Source organism: Danio rerio, chromosome 24, assembly GCF_052040795.2.
Source record: "Danio rerio strain M-AB ecotype USA chromosome 24, GRCz13ab, whole genome shotgun sequence".
NCBI classification, from domain to species: domain Eukaryota; kingdom Metazoa; phylum Chordata; class Actinopteri; order Cypriniformes; family Danionidae; genus Danio; species Danio rerio.
This window is the reverse complement of record NC_141044.1, coordinates 36,655,215-36,675,000: the sequence shown is the minus strand read 5'-3', so window position 1 is coordinate 36,675,000 and position 19,786 is coordinate 36,655,215. Positions and strand designations below refer to the sequence as shown.

The following is a 19,786-nucleotide window of genomic DNA, read 5'->3' as shown; positions in this document are numbered from 1 at the left end:
CCCTAATCTATTTGACTAGATATTTTTCAAGACACTTCTATACAGCTTAAAGTGACATTTAAAGGCTTAACTGGGTTAATTAAGATAACTAGGCAGGTTATGGTAATTAGGCAAGTTATTGCATAACGATGGTTTGTTCTGTAGACTCAAATCTATCGAAAAAAAATGTATTGCTTAAAGGGGCTAATAATTTTGACCTAAACATGGCTTTAAAAATTTCAAAACTGCTTTTATTCTAGCTGAAATAAAACAAAAAGAATTTCTCCAGAGGAAAACTATTATCAGACAAACTGTGAAAATTTCTTTGATCTGTTAAACATCATTTGGGAAATATTTAAAAAAGAAAATCAAAGGGAGGCTAATAATTTTGACTTCAACTGTACATTGAGGGTATTGTTTTAACTTGTGAAAGTACTTTGTACAGTGTTCTTGAGGAAATACTGTTCTTGTTTGGGCCTGTCATTTGAAGGAAATTGAAAAAACAGGGTGTCCGTGGGGTCTTAAAGTATTAAAAGTTGATAAATCAATTGAGAAAATTAAGGCACTTAAAAGGATTTAAAAGGTCTTGCTTTTACGAGGTCTTAAGTTTTGTTCAAGCGTTGTCCAAAGTGTTTGACTTCAAAAAGCATAAATATATTTATTTTCATCCTAACATTAACAACGACGTGCTCGATCCATGAGGTTTGTTCTGGCTGCAGCGTGTCTGGCCAAGCTCCTCCATCCGGGTGATGTCACGTAATTTGCGACAAACGCAGAAAGGTGATTTGACGCTCCCCACATATGGCGAAATCAATAAGCGAAACTGACAGCAAAATGGGAAAATGTAATTTTGCGTACTCCTAGTTGGAGAAAGACTTTTGTTTCCTCCAAGTTTAACTGACTTCTGTTGCATGATTGTGCTCCATTGATTTATTTATTAAAAAATTAACATTTATTTATTCAAATACAACTGTTTATTAAGTTAAAGGTTTGATACTGATTAGAACTTGAAGTGGCCATGAGGTCTTAAAATATTCTCAGAAGGTCTTTTAAAAAGTCTTAACAAGGAATTGAAATTACCTTTAGGATTCCTGCATATTCCCTGTAAAAGATTCTGTAGGTGTCTGATTTATTAGTCATGTCGAATCAATAAATGAATAGTTTTGTTGTCTTTGACTCACTGGATGGAAATGATGCTTTGCTTTATGTTGATATTCCACACTGTAAAAAATGATCTGTTGACTTAAAACTAGTGAGTAAACATGTTGCTTTATAAATGTTTAGAGGACTTTATTCGCAGGAGTTATGTTCTAAGCCAGCTTCATATTTTACAATTATTATTATAGATGTTTTCCGAGAGATGGGTTACGGTTGGAAGGGCATCCGCTGCGTAAAAACTTGCTGGCTAAGTTGGCAGTTCATTCCGCTGTGGCGACCCCGGATTAATAAAGGGACCAAGCCGACAAGAAAATGAATGAATGAATATTATAGATGTTTTAAAACTGTAAAAAGGCTGCACGGTGGAGCAGTGGGTAGTAGGGCTGGCAATATGGACAAAATAATCCATATATAATTTCCAAAATAAAATCCAAACTAATTTTTTTTTTTCCTTCCCTCCAATTTTTGGCAACTGTTTTTGCTTTTGTTTTTTCAAACAAGCCACATACATACATTCTAAATGTATTCCGTGCACAAGAGGTGTATAAAACATTTCACAATGAAATAACATAGTTTAATAAACAAAACTAGTAAAATTGTCTTTAAAACAGACAACATAAAATAAATGTGGTGGTAGACACTTGTTCTTCACAAAGGCCACATGATGCTAAAGCTTCTTTTAAACCTTAAGATATTTACAAATATTTACAAATTATTTACAAATATTGCACACGACGTGTCTGAATAGCGAAGAAGGATTCGGGGGCGAGAAGGGTTAGTGACTTATTTGAGGACCGGGAGGGAGACGCGTGATTTTTGTGAGATTATAACTCGTTTGTGGGCATTATGAGTCCTGGAAATGCATAGAGACTTCCGGAACTTAGGATTTCTGAATATCAAGTTTATCAACTGTAGTGAGACGCGATCCAGCGGTACATCCTTGATTAAAGATGTGCACTGCAAAACCACAAGTGGCTATACGCGACTGCACAACAACAATAGTGATTCAAAAACAGATGTTTTATGGGGCTGAATCTTGTATTTGTTTACGTCAGTTGCAGGCCGGAGGGAGGAGGGTTGGCCATAAATGGCTTGCGGGCCAGGAGTTTGAGACCCCTGCCCAAGAGTGTGTATGTGAATGTTTTATAACTCTTTGAATCTACCCTTTTAGGCTTTGATTCTAATTGTGCTGTTTTGGCGACTGTCACTTTAAATTCAAATGACATCATGCTCATTTTAAAAGAGGGCGGAGCTACAAATGTGTCAGCATAGAGGCAGATTCAAAAACAAGGCTGACATATATGCTAACGAAGAAGTGATGATCATTAATGGGCGGGGCTTACCCTCTCAGATGACGCATACAAAGGGAGAATGTCAAAGTGTTTCTCCAGACAGTTTTTATCAAGTGTGATTATAAAAATAGAGGCTGGTTATATTTACACACTGTTGCCATACAACTGTGTTTAAACCCCTTATAGGAGTGATTTTTTTTTTTTGCGTAATAGATCTTAAATTAATTCAAATATTGCACAAATTTTTTTTCTTGTCAAGTGCTTTTTATGTCCAACTTTCACAGTCTCATTACTAGAAACCTTGTAATGAGACTGCTTTGGCACATGCAGTGACTTGTAAATCCTCGGAGGTGTTAATTGTAAACAGGACTCCCTGCAGACTGACAAAATCCCATGAACTCGGAGTCTTGGAAAATATGTACTCAACTGGTAATCAGATTGCACCTGCTGCCTTTTGTATGTAATATCCATCAGGCGCTCAGTCTGAGATTAGGCATCCCCTGCAAAATAATAAAAAAACAACAACAACAACAGCAAAACCACATCCTGAGAGTTTAAAGTCATTGACCATGTGATGAAGTCTATTAGCATGCAGAATCTGTGCAATGACCTTTATCATTTACAGAAATTCTGCATCTCAGAACAGCACTCCAGTGTTTCATTCTGGAATAAATCTGGTTTAAAACTAATGGATTGACATTTTAGACAACACAATACTCATTTTTTTTTAACCAGTATTTGTTGAATATCTCTTTTTTTATTACAATAAATGTAAACATTTGTAATTCTAAACAAAAGCTATATGTAAAAAAATAAAGAAAAACACAGATTTTTAAAGCAACCTGAATGTTTTTATTATTATGATTATTATTTGTTGTTGTTGCTTTTTTTGTTTGTTTTTTGTGATAAAAAATTGCTTTGTTGACACAACCTTTCTCTTGGTATAGAAACATCTACTCTTACATTATTCAAATCAAGACTCGATTTACTTATTTAAGGTGCCTTCTAATACTTAATTGTATCTAAGATATTGCTGTGTATACTTTTCTAATATTCCTCCTGTTGTTTTATTGCTCTTGTTTTTAATTGTATGGTGTCCTTGAGTTGCCAGAAAGGCACCTTTAAATAAAATGTAATATTATGTATTATTACAGAAATCACCTTACTTTTTTTACAACCATATGAACAATGAGTAGCTAGAATATGAAATCTAAAATAGTGCTTTTTATATGCTTTTTAATAATTCTTTACAATATTCATATTTCATTACATTTATATTGGGCTTTTTCACTTTATTTCATTGCATTTCGTCAGGTTGCTTTTTGTTGTGTTTCACTTCTTTGCATTTCTTTTCCATTACAATTCATTACGTTTACTTTTGACTTTATTTTACGTTTGACTTTGCATTAGATTTACTTTTTAACTTTTTAACATTTTTACTTTTATGCTTTAGGTTTTACTTGTACACTTAGGCTTTTTACGTTTCAGTCTTTGGTTTTGCTTTTGCGTTTTACGTTTAGGTTTTACTTGTTTTACATGTACGTTTATGTTTAGATTACGTTTTACTTCTGTTTTACTTGTACCTTTTACTTAGGTTTTTCTTGTACGTTTCATATTTCGGTTTTACTTGCGTTTTACTCGTACATTTTACGTTTAGATTTTACATTAGGTTTTTACGTTTAAGTTTTACTTAGGTTTTACTTGTACGTTTTACTTTTTTTTACTTGGGTTTAACTTGGGTTTTACTTTGGTTTTACTTGGGTTTTAATTGTATGTTTTACGTTTAGGTTTTACTTTTACATTTCATGCAGGTTTTACTTCTGCATTTTACTTGTTCGTCTTACATTTTAGATTTTACTTGTACTTATGTTTTGGATTTACTATTACGGTTCAGGCTTAGGTTGTACTTTTGCGTTTTACTTTTTTGTTTTTAGGTTTTACTTATCGTACGTTTTACGTTTAGGTTTTTCTTTTAAAGTTTACTCTTACGTTTTGGGTTTTACTTATGTTTTGTACATTCTGGGATTTACTTGTTACTTTTGGGTTTTACTTTTTGCGTTTTAGGTTTTACTTTTTTATTTAGGTTTTAATTTAGCCTTTTACTTTTGCATTTTAGGTTTTACTTTTGCATTTTACAGGTTTTACTTTTACGCTTTACTTTTGCATTACATTTTACTTTACATTTACTTTACTTTCCATTACAGGTCCAGCCCCAGTCAGCTTATAATAGGGAGCCTCTAGACTTGACTGTCAAAGTCAAAAAAAGTGTTGTTGCACAAGAGTTGTCCGCACACATTCGGCTTTATTATCTGTGGACCAATGGTTAAGATTCCTCACGCCTAACCTCACCCTAAACTGTTGGAGTCACAGCACTAAATCTGTGAATGGACACTGCTCTGTTTGTCATGCTAATGGTATGACAAGCCTGCATAAATGACATAACTTAAGCTCTAACGACAGACTTGTAACCCTCTGTTTAAAAGACACTCCTGACCGCCTCCGCTCCCTCATAGTGAGAAGTCTGCTATCAGTCTTGTGCATACATGACTTCAACCCGATGGTCATGTATGTGTTGGCCTTAAAGGGAAAGTTCACACTAAAATGAAAAATATCTTAAGGTTTTAAAGTTGACCGTTCAAACCCAATATGTAGACCTAAAAAGGACAGTTCACAAGTTTTGCAATTCATTCATTATTTCCCCATCTTTTTCTTGTTTTTGTTGAACACAAAAGAAGATATTCTGAAGAATGTTGGAGACAAAAACAGCCATTGACCTCCACTTCCAGTTCTATGGGTTAAAATGGCTGCTTATTTCCAGCATATTCACAATATCTTGTTTTGTGCTTTATAGAAGAGTTTAGAACCACTTCAGTGAGCAAATGCAAATTATTGAACAAACTAAACCTTTTAATAAGTCTTAATTTCTCTCATATATTGTGTTCTATGTTAAATAATTTTAAATAGCTCTCAGGTTTCTTATCTCATGTCCATTTTCTTAGTGTTTAAGACGAAATATAAGGAATTATGACTACAAATGAGACCATAATTGTTATATACCAACCATCTGAAATCTTCAAGGACAACAAACACTTAATACACATACACTTCACTAACATGTAATATTAGTGTGTGTGTGTGTGTGTGTGTGTGTGTGTGTGTGTGTGTGTGTGTGTGTGTGTATAATTACTTTTAAAAAGACATCATATACTGCAGGTTAACCAAGTTTATATATTACCAACCAACTCCTTAACTTTCTAATAACTGTAATCTAATGATGTGCACCTTCTGTTAAGCTGCTTTGGAATGATAAATATTGTGAAAAGCACTACACAAGAAACCTTGATTTGAATAGGTGTCATAAATTCTATCCATATTAATAAATAAATCATTTCAGCATTGATATCGCAATGTCTGAATCCACAATAGTCTCATTGCAGTATCTGCAACATTGAATTGGTATTATTGTTGACCAGAGAAAACAATTCAGAATATAGAGGAGTCACCTTAGAGTGCAGTTATTTGCATGCGTTTAAGGCCTGTGACAAGTCATTTGGGCATAATAAAGTAAACAATTGTAGCTTAAAGATTACTTGTGTAGAATTATTTACACCAGTGGCTCTCAAACTGTGGTACGTGTACCACTATAGTGGTACGCAGGCTTCCTTCTAGTGGTATGCAGAGGAATGAAATATGTCATGTACATGCTACACACATTTCAAAATTTATCAAAAATGATGTATATAATATGCCATATATGACATATAGCCTATATTTCTGAGGTAATCTGCCACATTTTTTAACTGTGCAGAGTTGTAGCTGCTTTACTGGGCCTAATGCGCTACTGTATTTCAATACTGCTCATTTTGGTGGTACTTGGAGAGACAATTTCTTTTCTGTGGTGGTACTTGATGAAAAACGTTTGAGAACCACCTATTTACACAATGAGGATTATACAATGCTATTTCACACTTGTAGGCAATTGGTTAAATGTGCTGCAGTGTTCGCGTTTAAATTAATATATTAACTTATTTTTGCTCTCAGCCAAGGCACGTTACCTAAGAACAAATAAAGACCCAAGTTGGGTAACATGTTGTTAGATGTAGAATACAAGATGAATTACACATTGCATTTAACAACCATAGTAAGATTAGATCCAGCGCTAGATCCTAGATGAAGTGTGGACGGAGTTATTCAGGAACACTAGGTGAAATGCCAGTGTGGACGTACATTGTTTTCATTCTAAAATGCCGTTTTAAAACTAAAATGTTTGTGTGTAAACGTGGCCTTAGTTTTTTTTATGCGTTTTTTTTCCCACATGAATACCACATAGCAAAGATACAAAGTTGTGGTATGCAACTTTGCATTAAATATAATAAACTATAACCAGATACGTTCCCCTTCAAAAGCATCATAATAAATGTAAAATTCTGAATTATTTACAAATAATTTTCAATATTGTGCAGCCCAAGAACATTTTCTCTTCAAGTCAATCTTAAAAAGTGCTTACATTTCAATTATTTTAAGTTTCTTTTTTTGTTGAATGAAAAAGAAGATATTTTGAAGAATGTTGAAAGCTGTTAGCCGTTGACTTTCCCCCACTAAGATGTCAAAGGCTAGCAGTTTCCAACATTCTTCAGAATATCCTGTTTATTTACATTTTTCAACAGAAGAAAGAAACCCCATAAAGTTTTATAACAACATGAGGGGGAGTAAATATTTATTTTTGGGAGAACTGCCTCTTTAAATCATTAAAAGAGGTCATTGGCCAGTCCAAGTTCCTCTATTCCTGAAGCTTTTTTTGGGATTGAGGAAAACCCCAAGCTTTGAAGCAAGCTAACGCTTTAATTCTGGCTGGCCTTTAGGCTGATCCAAGACCATGTGACTCCCACTGACACACACTCACACTGGTACACACACACGCACACTCCTGTATGCACTTTTGGCTGCCTGTTTAAACAAATAGTTGCAGACGTGTATAGCAACTTCAGGGCTCGACTTTCAGGTTTTGGAGTAAATGAGCCATTTGGACGCACGTTTTTACTGATGTTCAGGATAACAGTGTTGTGTCAATAGATAAGCAATTAAAAATAAAATAATTTTCTGCATATTAGTTGTCAAATAATATTGTATAAACTTAATGCATAATAATAACAACAAAAATATTTATTGTACAATATTTTAATTGTACTACTACTTGATGATGATGATAATGCATGAATATAGTCATGCATATTTGTTGTATCAAAAAACAACCAGGCATAGTTGATTATCAACTAAAAATAAAAATGCTTAAGGCCTTAACATAATAATTATTTTTTTTCTTACATCAAAATGAGTAATAAATGAACTAATAAATTACAGTAGTAGTAGTAGTAGTAGTAATAATAATAGTAGTAGTAGTAGTAGTAGTAGTAAATCTATAGTTATTAATAATGATGTTAGTTAATGATAGTAATGGTCAATAATTATTAATAACAATAATATTAATAATAATACTAGTTATTAATAATAGTAATTATTATTATTATTATTATTATTATTATTATTGTAATATTAGTTAATAATAATAATAATAATAATAATAATAGTAGTATTAAAAATAATAAAAATTAGTTATGAATAATAGTAATAGTAATATTAGTTCATATATTATAATAATAATAATAATAATAGTCAATAATAATAGTAGTAGCAGTAGTAGTAGTAATAGTAGCGATAATAATAGTAACAGTAATAGGATTATTAGTTATTAAAAATAATAATATTAACAATACTAATATTAGTTATTAATAATAGTAATATTAGATAAAATAGTAATAATAATAATAATAGTCAATATTAGGTGGTAGTAGTAGTAGTAGTAATATTATAACATTATATTATAACAACATTAGTAATAATAATTGTCAATGGTTATTAATAATAATTAATGGTATTAGTAAATAATAATAATAATAATAATAATAACGATATTAGTTAATAATATAAGGTAGTAGTAGTAGTAGTAGTAGTAGTTGTAGTAGTAATATTAGTTAATAATAATTAGTAATATTAGTTAATAATAATATTATTTTAATATTATTATTATTATTATTATTATTACTATTACTTGTAATAATAATAATAATATTAAATAATAGTAGTAGTTGTAGTAATAATAATAATAATAATAATATTAATTATAAGATTCAGAATTGTCAGAATCAGAGATGTAAAAATGTAAAATATACAGTTCAGCCTTTTATTGGTCATGAAGGGGAAAAAAGACATTTTGTTTTGTAACTACATTAACTTTTAAAAGATTTTAAAATTGATTATTAATTGTCATAGTGTCAGTTATGCAGATAAAATATCTTAATTAGCCGTGTGTGTGTCTGTGTGTGTGTGTGTGTGTGTGTGTGTGTGAGAGACGCCTGACTCAGTGTTGATCAGCAGTCACATGGCTGGCCGTCATAGGTGTATAGGAGGAAACTTAATCCAGCGGAGGAAGCGTTTGAGTGTGTGAGGGAAACACAGCTGATACACTGTGCTTTATAAGTTCTCTCTCTCTGTGCTCTCTGACCGTGTTTCTGTCTGTCCTTCTCTCTCTGTACACAGTGGCTGTTGGCTTTACACTAAGATGTCAGCAGCGGCTTCTCTGCAGTGAGCACTTTGAGGTGAGTTTACTCTACATTTCCATCATATTTGTTGGACCTTTCATGCTTTTGAATAGTTTTCTTGCTGTTTTAGTCTTTGGACTTAAATTTGAATAGTTTTTTTGTTTTAATCATTGAGCATTTTTTTGCTAGAATAAAGATTTGGTGGTCATCCCTTCTTTTTATGTAAGAATGTTTAATTTAGGACAATATTTTTACTTAAAAAAAAATAAATGAATGAAAAGATGAGACAACTTATTTTGGGGGTGACACATTGGCTCAGTGGTTGGCATTGTTGCCTCACAGCAAGAAGTCACGACTGGTTCAGTTAGCATTTCTGTGTGGAGTTTGTGTGTTCTCCCCTTGTTCTCGTGGGTCTCCTACTGTTTCTCCCACAGTCCTAAGACATGCGCTATAGGTGAATTGAATTAACTAAATTGGCTGTAGTGGATGAGTGTGTATGGGTTTTTTCCCGTAATGGGTTGCAGCTGGAAGGACATCCGCTGTGTAAAACATGTGCTGGATAAGTTGGCGGTGCATTCCGCTGTGGCGACCCCCGATAAATAAAGGGACTAAGCCAAAGGAAAATTAATAAATAACCTATTTTGGTGTGTGCATCAAATTGAGTGATGTCCAATTAGAATTTATAGATTTAATTTTGAATTATTATAATTAGAAAGCATATTAAAAGTCTTTGCTTTAATGTTTTAAATGAAAATATAATCGAATGAATCGTTTAGCATCAAGTTTAAGTTCTGTAATTTAGTTTTTTGTATTATTTATTAAAGTTGATATTATATACTGTGGGCAAGGCAGTGGCGCAGTAGGTAGTGCTGTTGCCTTACCGCAAGAAGGTCGCTGGTTCGAACCTCGGCTCAGTTGGCGTTTCTGTGTGGAGTTTGCATGTTCTCCCTGCCTTCGCCTGGGTTTCCTCTGGGTGCTCCGGTTTCCCCCACAGTCCTAAGACATGCGGTACAGGCGAATTGGGTAGGCTAAATTGTCCGTTGTGTGTGTGTGTGTGTGTGTGTGTTTCCCAGAGATGGGTTGCAGCTAGAAGGGCATCCGCTGCGTAAAAACTTGCTGGATAAGTTGGCGGTTCATTCCGCTGTGGCGACCCTGGATTAATAAAGGGACTAAGCTGACAAGAAAATGAATGAATGAATGCTATACAGTTAAGATCAATAGATTTGAAGGAAAATGACATAGAATAAATATTTTAAATTCATATTTTTTTATGGATGGCTGCACTTGCACTAACTTAAATTAAACTACCGTTATAGTGAATTACATTTTATTTCATCTTTTGTAAATCATGGTAAAAATGTATTATATACATGCTTTTTGCTCTGGTTTACAAAAAAAATGATGATTTTAATTCTTTTATCATTTATAGGCATAATATGAATCTCTAAAGATAAGTGTGCGGTTTGAAAATCGCCAGTTTTAACCAAACTCGAACAACGTTTCTAACCAATTTTATGCGCGTTTAATCTTTAATGATAATATTTTATTTTTATTTACTTTAAGGATAATCTTTTATTCCCCCACAAGCCTAAAAAACATGTGCTACAGGTGAATTGGTTAAGCTAAATTGACCGTAGTGTATGTGTTTGAATGAGTGTGTATGGATGTTTCCCAGTGATGGGTTGCAGCTGGAAAGGCACTCGCTGTGTAAAACATATACTGGATAAGTTGGTGGTTCATTTCGCTGTGGCGACCCACAAATTAATAAAGAGACTAAGCCGAAAATTGAATGAATGAATAATCTTTTATTCATTGTGTAAGCGCAGTGTTCCAGATGATTAATTTATAACTGGGCATCTAGAAGTGAAATTGAAAAGTCAGCATGTCCGTATTGCTTGAGTTTGCTAAGTCAACAGTGAAAAGTCCAGTGGTTTGCTGATATCGCCCAGTCATCATAATGCATGTGATTTTATTTTTCTCCTTCAGTAGATTTGAAATGTAACGAGTTAACGATTTAATAAATCTAATGGTCAAGAGGAATGGGCTGAGATTTGTTTGTTGCTTGTCTCGTGAGTTTGATAAAATAACTTGTATGACATTTAATCTCATCGCAGTGATCATAAAGTCTTCAACACTGTGCAATGTACAGTAATATTTGTAACTAAACATTGAGTATATCAGAGTAATATTTGGAACAGTTGCATGATTTGTACTGTAGTTTATTTGAATGTTTTTGATAAATGAATGATTGTAAATGATATGGATGGGTTTACAATGTTGATTTGTTATTGTATGGATGGTTGTTTGAAGCCTTCGGTCAGATCTAATTGTTTTTAAACATGTTGCAGAGTGTGCGGTATCAAGTAAAATAAATTTGTCATGTTTCCATTTCTGTTGTTTTCTTTGCAATCAGTTTAGCAAGAAAACATCCTTGGTAAACATTCCTTAAAAAAATCGTGTTATGTGGTTTTAGAAACTTAGAAATTTGTTTTTTTCACTTTAAAATTTGTTTATTATAAAATGAAAAGGGTAATTTTTATTTTGTCATTTTATTGTTTCCCCCACTAAATTGAGTTTTATTTTAATTTTAATTTTTATAATTAAAATATTTTTCCTATTTCCAATTAAACATTTTGTCTTACAATTTCGGTTTTATATTACACCATTTTTAGCTTGCAGTTTCAATATTCACCACAACTACGACTTCATATCTCATAGTTCTGTTTTTTTTTTTAGCTTGCAATTCCAAGTTTTTGTCTCACAATTCCAGTTTCATATCTGCAGTTCCATGTTTTTTGCTTGGAATTTCATTTTGTTTCTCTCACAATTCTGACATAAATATCTGACAAATTTTTTTTATTATTAATTTATTTTTCCAAGTTTGTATTGCAATTCAAAGTTTCACAAAAGTTCAGGCTCATTTCTCTCAATTCAGAGAGATCATTTTTATCTTGCTTAGTTTTTTTCTTGTTATTTCGAGTTTAGATCTGACAATTTCTGCTTCATTCATTTATTGAATTATGAAACTCGCAAACAAATTATGTGAAATAAGATTAAAATGTATAAGAATCTCTACATTAAAAGATGTCTGATTGGCCAGTGAAATGAACTTGTGATTGCTTAAAATGTCAACATGCATACATCAATTTAGGAAAAACAATGTAAAAAAACAAAGAATTTGCATAATTTCCATATTGATTTCTGTAATCATGCAGGTAGGGTTGTTACAGGTTGATACTGAAATTTTCAAAATGTCTGTTTCCGGCTAACATTTGAACGCATTCTTAAACAGAGCTGATTTGCCATTGCTTTCACATGCTCAACAAAAATGACTGTGATTTGGCCGAGAAGGTCATCAGTTCACCAAATTCACCACTGTTTACTGAGTGGAACCACAGACACTGGGACACTGGAGCGTTTTAAAGCCATGAGGATCAGTCAGTTCATCAGCAGATCGCTCTTGTGTCAGCTTATAAACAGACCGGCTGATCTTTGCGGCTTTAAAGTGCTCCAGTGTCCCTGTATCTGTGGTTGCAAACAGTAAACAGCTGTGAGTTCGGTGACCATCACAGCCAATCACAGTCATATCTGTTGAGCACGAACACAATGGCCAATCAACGCTCTTTAGGAACTTGCTCAACAGAGATCCAATGTTAGCGGGAAATGGATGTTTTAATTGTCAGTATAGAATTCCAGTATCCTGACAACACTACATGCAGGTTCTTTTACCTTTTTATTTTTTATGTTTCATCTAGCTTGTAATTCAAAGTTGTTGTTTTTTTCTCACAATTCTGACTTTTATATCTTGGAATTCCAAGGGTGACTCCCACCCCACCCCCCTCCCTCGCAAGTTTGTATAGCAACCCCAAGTTTCTCCAAAATTCAAGTTCATTTCTCACAAATCTGCAATTTTATTTATCTTGCAAAAACTTTTTTTTGTTATTCCGAGTTCACATCTGACAATTTTGGCTTTAGTCTTTTATTGAATTATCAAACTCTTAAACAAATTATGTGAAATTAAGATTAAAAAGTCAAATGAACTCCACATTAAAAGATGCGTCTGATTGGCTATTGAAATAAACTTGTGATTGCTGAAAATGAACATGCATACATCAAAACTATGTATAAAGACCCCCAAATAATTCACAAAAGATTTTCCATAATGTTTTTAAAGTTATGCAGGCTCTTTTACCATTTATTTTTATTTATATGCTGTAAAAATCTGGTAATTAACATTTTCCGTATTTTTTTCCAAGTTTTTTTCTGCATATGTTGAGGTTTGAAATATAGGACTTTGTTCTCTGATTTGTTGACTTTTGATGTTGAAAATTCAACTCTACAGCTTAACAAAGTGACTTTTATTGACATTTTTAGTAGTTTGAAATAATATAAAATATAATACATAGAGAAATAAGTCTGTAAAATAACAGAAAATAAGGTTTTTGTACTGCAAAACAAACCCAGACAATATATAACCTTAAACTATTAAACATGTTAAAAACAAACTATTCAAGGTTAAAATTTGTTGGAAGAAAGATCAAAATTCCAAAATGCAATTCAAAAGAATACAAAAATTGGGAAAAAATTAAAACGCAAATCGCAAAGAAAGGAAAAACTGCAAATTTAGGGATATTTTTTTTGCCGTGTACATGGAAAAAGTCTTACATTGATTAATCAGTTATTTAATCACACGTAACCTGTGATCTTGATCATGACCATGGTGTTCACTGTTCAGAACTTGGATCTGCAACCTTTCAACCTTTTAACCACCAACCCGCATCATTTAATACTTGATCCAAACCATTTTTTAACCCATATAAGGTTTAAATTCAACCTACAAACAAGTCTTTGATGTGGACGAGCCGCTGGTCACTAGTAAACTATGAACTCTATTTTAGCTCTGGTACTCAGTCATTGAGCGTTTTATATTTTCACAGTGAGGTTTCTACATTGTGATTGAACGTCTATTTGCAGAATGGCATCTTTACTGGCCGTCTCTGCTTTTGTCTGAAATTATATTTCATGGACGTGCTTGAATATGATCCAGTAAGCTTGTTTGCCTTGATCCTGAGCTCTCGGTTTGGACCAGAATTCCAGCTGAAGTTAGAAGGATAGCTTGAAGCATAAGAATCGCATACTTGTTTGACTAGAAATTCGGTTGCATTTGATCCCAATGTCTTGGATCATTTCCACTAAGAGCTAATGCTTTGAATTTCAAAGGAGAAAATCCCTTTGTGCTGACATGTCCATTGTTTTGGGAGGTACATGGTTGGTTTTGGTAGACAATACCTCAATTTGGCATCACTAAAAACAAATGGACATTATGTCGAGCCTTTTGTTTTGGATCTGCTTTTCAGTTAGAGTTACAAACATGATCTCTGGCGCAAATGAAGAGGGAAATGGAAGCAACATACAAGAAGATTACTTATATCAGTTTTCAGCTGTAGGGAATTTGTCATTTTGAAGCCTTGCCAACCAAATTAAGTGCTAATAACGTAATAGTATTTGATTGACAAGGCTAAATACAGAGATCATGTTTTTAACTATAATTTATCAAAAGCAGATCCACACAAAAGACTCAACATAATGTCCATTTTGTTTCTTACTATGCCAAATTGAAGTATTGTCTACTACAACCAACCACGTGCAACTCCCGAATCAATGGACATGTTTGTGCAATTTGAAGTTTTTAAAATACAAAAATAAAATCATGTTTTGTTAATTTAACAGTGTATATTATGTTTTTGTTTTATTTTTGAGTTGAGGATCATAGAATGGGTGCTGTTATCATCTTTCATTGTGCAATTGTAGATATTTCCTGTTGAAAAGCACTTCCTTTTTTTTCTTAAACAAAGACACTGTTAGAATTTTACAAAAATGTCAAACTGCTTTGTCTGGGAAAACTATTTATATTAGTTTTCAAAAAAACTATTTTATTTATTATTTATAGAATTGTTTATTTATAGGCATATGTTAAAGATTTATTTAATTTTTTATTGGACTCATGTTTTACATTTAAAAAAAAAGTAAGACTTACTGATCATCTTAAAGCTAAATAAGTATACTTTTTGATGTATGATTCATATATATTTTAAATTTATTTATTCTATTTATTTTTTATTTTAATTTAGAATATGGCAATATTTAGCCAAGATACCATTTGATAAATTGGAATCAAAACTATGACAAGCTAACAAAATACAGAAAAAATGTCCTTTTTAAGTTTTTCAAGTTTATTTTCATAGCAATGTATATTACCAACATTTTGATATATTTACCATGGGAAATTTCTAAAATGTTTTCATGGAAGAAAATCTTTACTTCATATCAGAATGATCTTTGAATCTAATCATATTGATATCTAAATCAATACTTTTTAAATCAATACTTATTCCTGTGCAACATCAGACTGATTTTGTGGTCCAGGGTCACTTTATTACGTTGTTTTCTTTTTTTTGTCTTTCAATAGCAAATGTTTTTAAGTTACTTTAAATTGTTTTAAGTATTATAAACTAGTTAAAATAGCTAGTATGTATCTTAACCTTTTGACCTTTTTATATAATGATTTCTGTTTTATATCCAGTCAACTTGCGCATGAAAAAATTCTTTGAATTAATATACTGTGGGGAATTAAGTATTGAACACGTCACCATTTTTCTCAGAAAGCATATTTATGAAGGTGCAGCTGACTCGAAATTTTCACCAGATGTTGGTAACAACCAAGTAAATCCATGTATTAAAATAAAACCAATTTAGTTACTTTACAAATTAAGTTATGCTTAATAAAATAAAATCGCACAGGAAAAAACTACTAAACACCTGGAGAAACGAAGGTGTAGAAATGCAGTGAAAGCTCAGACAGCAGCTGAAATCTCTCAGTAGTTCTTCAGCAACCCTCTGCTCTTCATCAGTGGAAATGAATATTAACTGCTTCAGTCAAACATCTACATGAACAGGATGATGAAGATTGAAAAAGATTGGACATTTCAGCCAGACAATGATCTAAACACAGCCAAGGAAACTCTCAAATGCTTTCAGAGAAAGAAAATCAAGCTGTAGAATGGCCCAGACAACCACATACCTTCAATACAATAGAAAATACAAAATAAAGATCAGGTTTGACAATTCATGTCACTTCATTTTCCATATGAGAGGCATCATTATCACCAAAAAGGCTTTTAATATAAAGTGTTAAATACGTTTCAGTAGTTCAGCACTTTCTCCTTGTGTCATTTCATAGTTATTTAATTTTTTTGTTTAGTTTTATGTTTGTATTGTTTGGGTTTTTGGTTCTGGTTCAGTTCCATGTCAACAGCTTCTTTAGAAATATTATTCCAGATAAAAAAACAACATGACGTGTTTAATACTTTTTCTTTCCTGCACTGTAATTTTATTTATTTTTTTTTATTTTATTTTATTTTTTTATGTAAAATGACACCAAAATCTTTTAAGGGTCATATTTTTTAGCACAAGTTTTGATTTAAAGTCCCTCTTCAGTTGCTAATTTCACTGACCTTCCAAAAAAGTACATTATTTATTTATTTTTTATATATCAGCTTTTAACTAATATTAGCTTCTAACGAGACATTGCAACATTACAGTATAGTGTGCTCTATATTTAGGTGCCTCTTAAAGATAGTACGGCCGTGTCTCTTAGAAATGTGTTGCAAGATGAATAGAACAACATGTTTTATGTATTTTTTAATATAAGGGTGGTTTGCACTTAGACTTGGCATCAGAGTTGAGTAACTGGGCATGTCCAACAATTTTAACACAAATGTGCCTCTTGTCATATAAGAGTCAACTGCATTAACTTTACCACAGTTTCACTCATGTTTCTCTTCGGGTAAGGTCAAGTTCTTTGACATTACTTTTATTCCTATTGAAACTTATTCTTGATTATGCTCAATGTGTACTGACTTGATTTACTTTATTTGGTGTTTTTTTTTTTTTTTTTTGCTGAGTATTTTATTTATTATTTCATTTATTTTGGGTTTTTTTTTTTAATGCGCATTACTATTATTTAAGCCTTAATGTTTTGCAATCTAATTTTATCATGGTAGACATTTGAAAAGGTTTTGATGATCATTCTGTTAGGATGTTTTACTTTAAGTTTCATGCTGTATTGCAGTTTAAATGAGGATTTGTTTCTACTTACTGCTTGAAAATAATGTCTAAACTGCTTTGTCAGATGTAAACAAGACGTGTCATTTGATGTCACTTGATAGATGGTGGCTAATTCTGCTTCACTAAGATTAGCATAGAAGCTACATCATGGAAACATAAAAATAAAAGAAAGTGAGGGGATCCTACTAATAATGAGATACTGGGTTTATTGAACAATACATAGTGTTACTTTTTCATTTAGTTTTCAAATACGGTCAGTATTTTCACACTTTTTTTAACGAAATGTTATGAAAAAGTTTCATTTCACATTGAGAACTTTTATTCTAAGTGATTGGACTGCATTGAGGTTGGAAGTGGGACATTTCACTGCTGAATTTAACACTGCCTTCAAGGTTTGCCACGAACCCAGTTTTTCTTAAGAGCTTAAATTAAAACACAATTGTTGTATTCAATGTAACTGTGTTATAACATGTATTGATATCTATTTTTTTTTTTTGTGGTACGATATATATAGCACCAAAATGTATTGCTATTTAAACAATTATCATTATTTTTATTTTATTTTATTATTTTTGGTCTTTTTGCCTTTATTAAGCAGATAGGACAGTGTTTCAGACGGGAAGCGAAGTGGGAGAGAGAGAGGGGTAGGGACGGGAAATGTCTACGAGCCAGGATTCGAACTCGGGATGCCCTGAAGTGCTACTGCACCATATGTCAGCTTGCTAATCACTAGGCTATTGCGCTGACAATTATCATCATTTTAAGACCATTTTAACACTATAATAGCATAATAATGCAAGTACACTCTTCCAAAGAACACATTATATTTTATTCCTAAGAACATTTCATTTAATTATAGTAATTTTTACAATTTAATAATTAGGCATTGGTATCAGATTGTGAAAACGTATATCCTTAAATAAATAAATAAATAAATAAATAAATAAATAAATAAATAAATATAAATGTTAACAAAAAGGTAAGTGTTAACACGTTATACTGTATATTGCATCATCATAAATGATTAAGGGTCATGTCCATTTGTTGTGTAATTAGTCGATAGATTGATTGTGACAGGCCTAACGTATAGATGACTAGACAAAGGCAGGATTTGAGTGCTGAGGTTCTGAAATGTAAAAGTTAAACCTCAACACAGTTTATTCTTTGCGTTTCTTTTGAGTAAATTAACGCATTACTTTTTAAAAATAATTAATAATATTTGAGTTACTGTTTTAAAAATGTCATTTGAGTTACTTTTTAGTTTAATTAGTTTTTTTTCACTTATTTTTGTTAGCGAATACATCACTGCATGAAGTACAATATAGTGTAACAGTGTTTTACATGTTAGACCATGGATTTCTATCTACCAAAATGGTTGTAAATACATGTACAGAACAAAAAGCATCCTTAGGACATATAATCATTATTATAATTGTTGGTGTATAAAAAATGTTCTGTCTTTTATTAAAAAAATAAATAAGAAAAAAATGAATAAATAAAAGATAAAGTGAAGAAAGGAAGAAAGAAAAAAGTTCGCAGAGTTCAGTATGGCTCATAATTGAAGTATTAGAGGCATGGCTGGAGACCATCTCTTTAGGAAAATTGTTTTTTGAAGTCGTAATGGATATGTTATTTGTTCCATTTGATACAGTTCCCACACTTTTTGAATCCAAGCATTGTATGATGGAGGTTCAGAATATTGCCATCTGCATGTGATGCACTTCAAAGCTGCAGCAATTAAGATTTGTAATGAGTACATTTTTGATCTGCCATCAAAGCCCTCAGGGCATACACCTAGCAGAGCAACTGTGGGGTCTTCAGAAAATTCATAATGGAAGATTTCCTTAAGGGCATTAAATACATCTTTCCAATAGTTACTTTATTTAGGACATGACCACAGAATATGTGTGTGGTTACCAATATTCTGACCACAATTTCTCCAGCAATTGTTAGAGCAGGAATGGTTTCATTTTGAAATTATTTGTGGAGTTCTGAAAAATCTAGTTATAGCCTTCCATTTGAATTCTCTCCAGATATTGGAATTGATCACAAAATGCACTTCACTGCAAACTTCCTCCCAAGTATCCAAAGAAATTATTCTGTTCATTTCAGTCTACCATTTCTCCTTTACCTGTAAGGTGTTATTTGTATTCTTAGATAAGAATATTGAGTAACCTTTAGAAAAAAAATTATTGGTCTCATGTCCATTTTATATATCTTTTAGAAACTGTTCTATTGTAGAAGGGTTTTTAATTCTTTGTATATCTTTTTGTTTTGTGAGGAAATTTTGAAGTTGCGAGCATCTAAAAAATTTATATTTTGGGAGCGAAAATTAATTTCCTAATTGTTCAAATGATTTAACTGCATCATTTTGGAACATTCGATGCAGTTGCGGAGGTTTATTTAGCTTTTAAAGAAGAAATTGCCGGATTAAAATGAAAGTAGTCATAATGAATCACACAGTCAATAAGAGAATGTGTTCATTATTTTGAACGCATCGAAAGAAAAGGAAAGGGATAGTCTTAATGGACAGTGATTTAACCTAAGACAAATAGTAGCTAAAAGTAGCTAACACATTGCTTTAAACCTTCAACAATCTGTATATGTCGCATGTAGAGCTCTGGGGTCAGG

The 19,786-nt window shown here is 32.1% G+C and overlaps 1 protein-coding gene and 1 long non-coding RNA gene across 5 annotated transcripts in view; one reads left to right on the top strand and one right to left on the bottom strand.

The window, feature by feature from the left end:
* Positions 1-3,235, bottom strand: part of LOC147831125 (uncharacterized) — a 5,061-nt gene extending 1,826 nt beyond the window's left edge. The window contains exons 1-2 of the long non-coding RNA XR_015525270.1: positions 1,847-3,235; positions 2-456 (exon numbers count right to left, since the gene is read on the bottom strand). This is a non-coding gene — a long non-coding RNA (uncharacterized LOC147831125). The remainder of the gene's footprint in view (position 1; positions 457-1,846) is intronic.
* slc4a2b (solute carrier family 4 member 2b) overlaps positions 1-19,786 on the top strand; it is a 92,997-nt gene that overhangs the window by 15,053 nt on the left and 58,158 nt on the right. For all 4 annotated transcript variants that reach the window (XR_015524559.1, XR_015524558.1, XM_087308837.1 and 1 more), the window contains exon 2: positions 9,027-9,085. The gene's annotated coding sequence lies outside the window, so the exon portion shown is untranslated. The remainder of the gene's footprint in view (positions 1-9,026; positions 9,086-19,786) is intronic.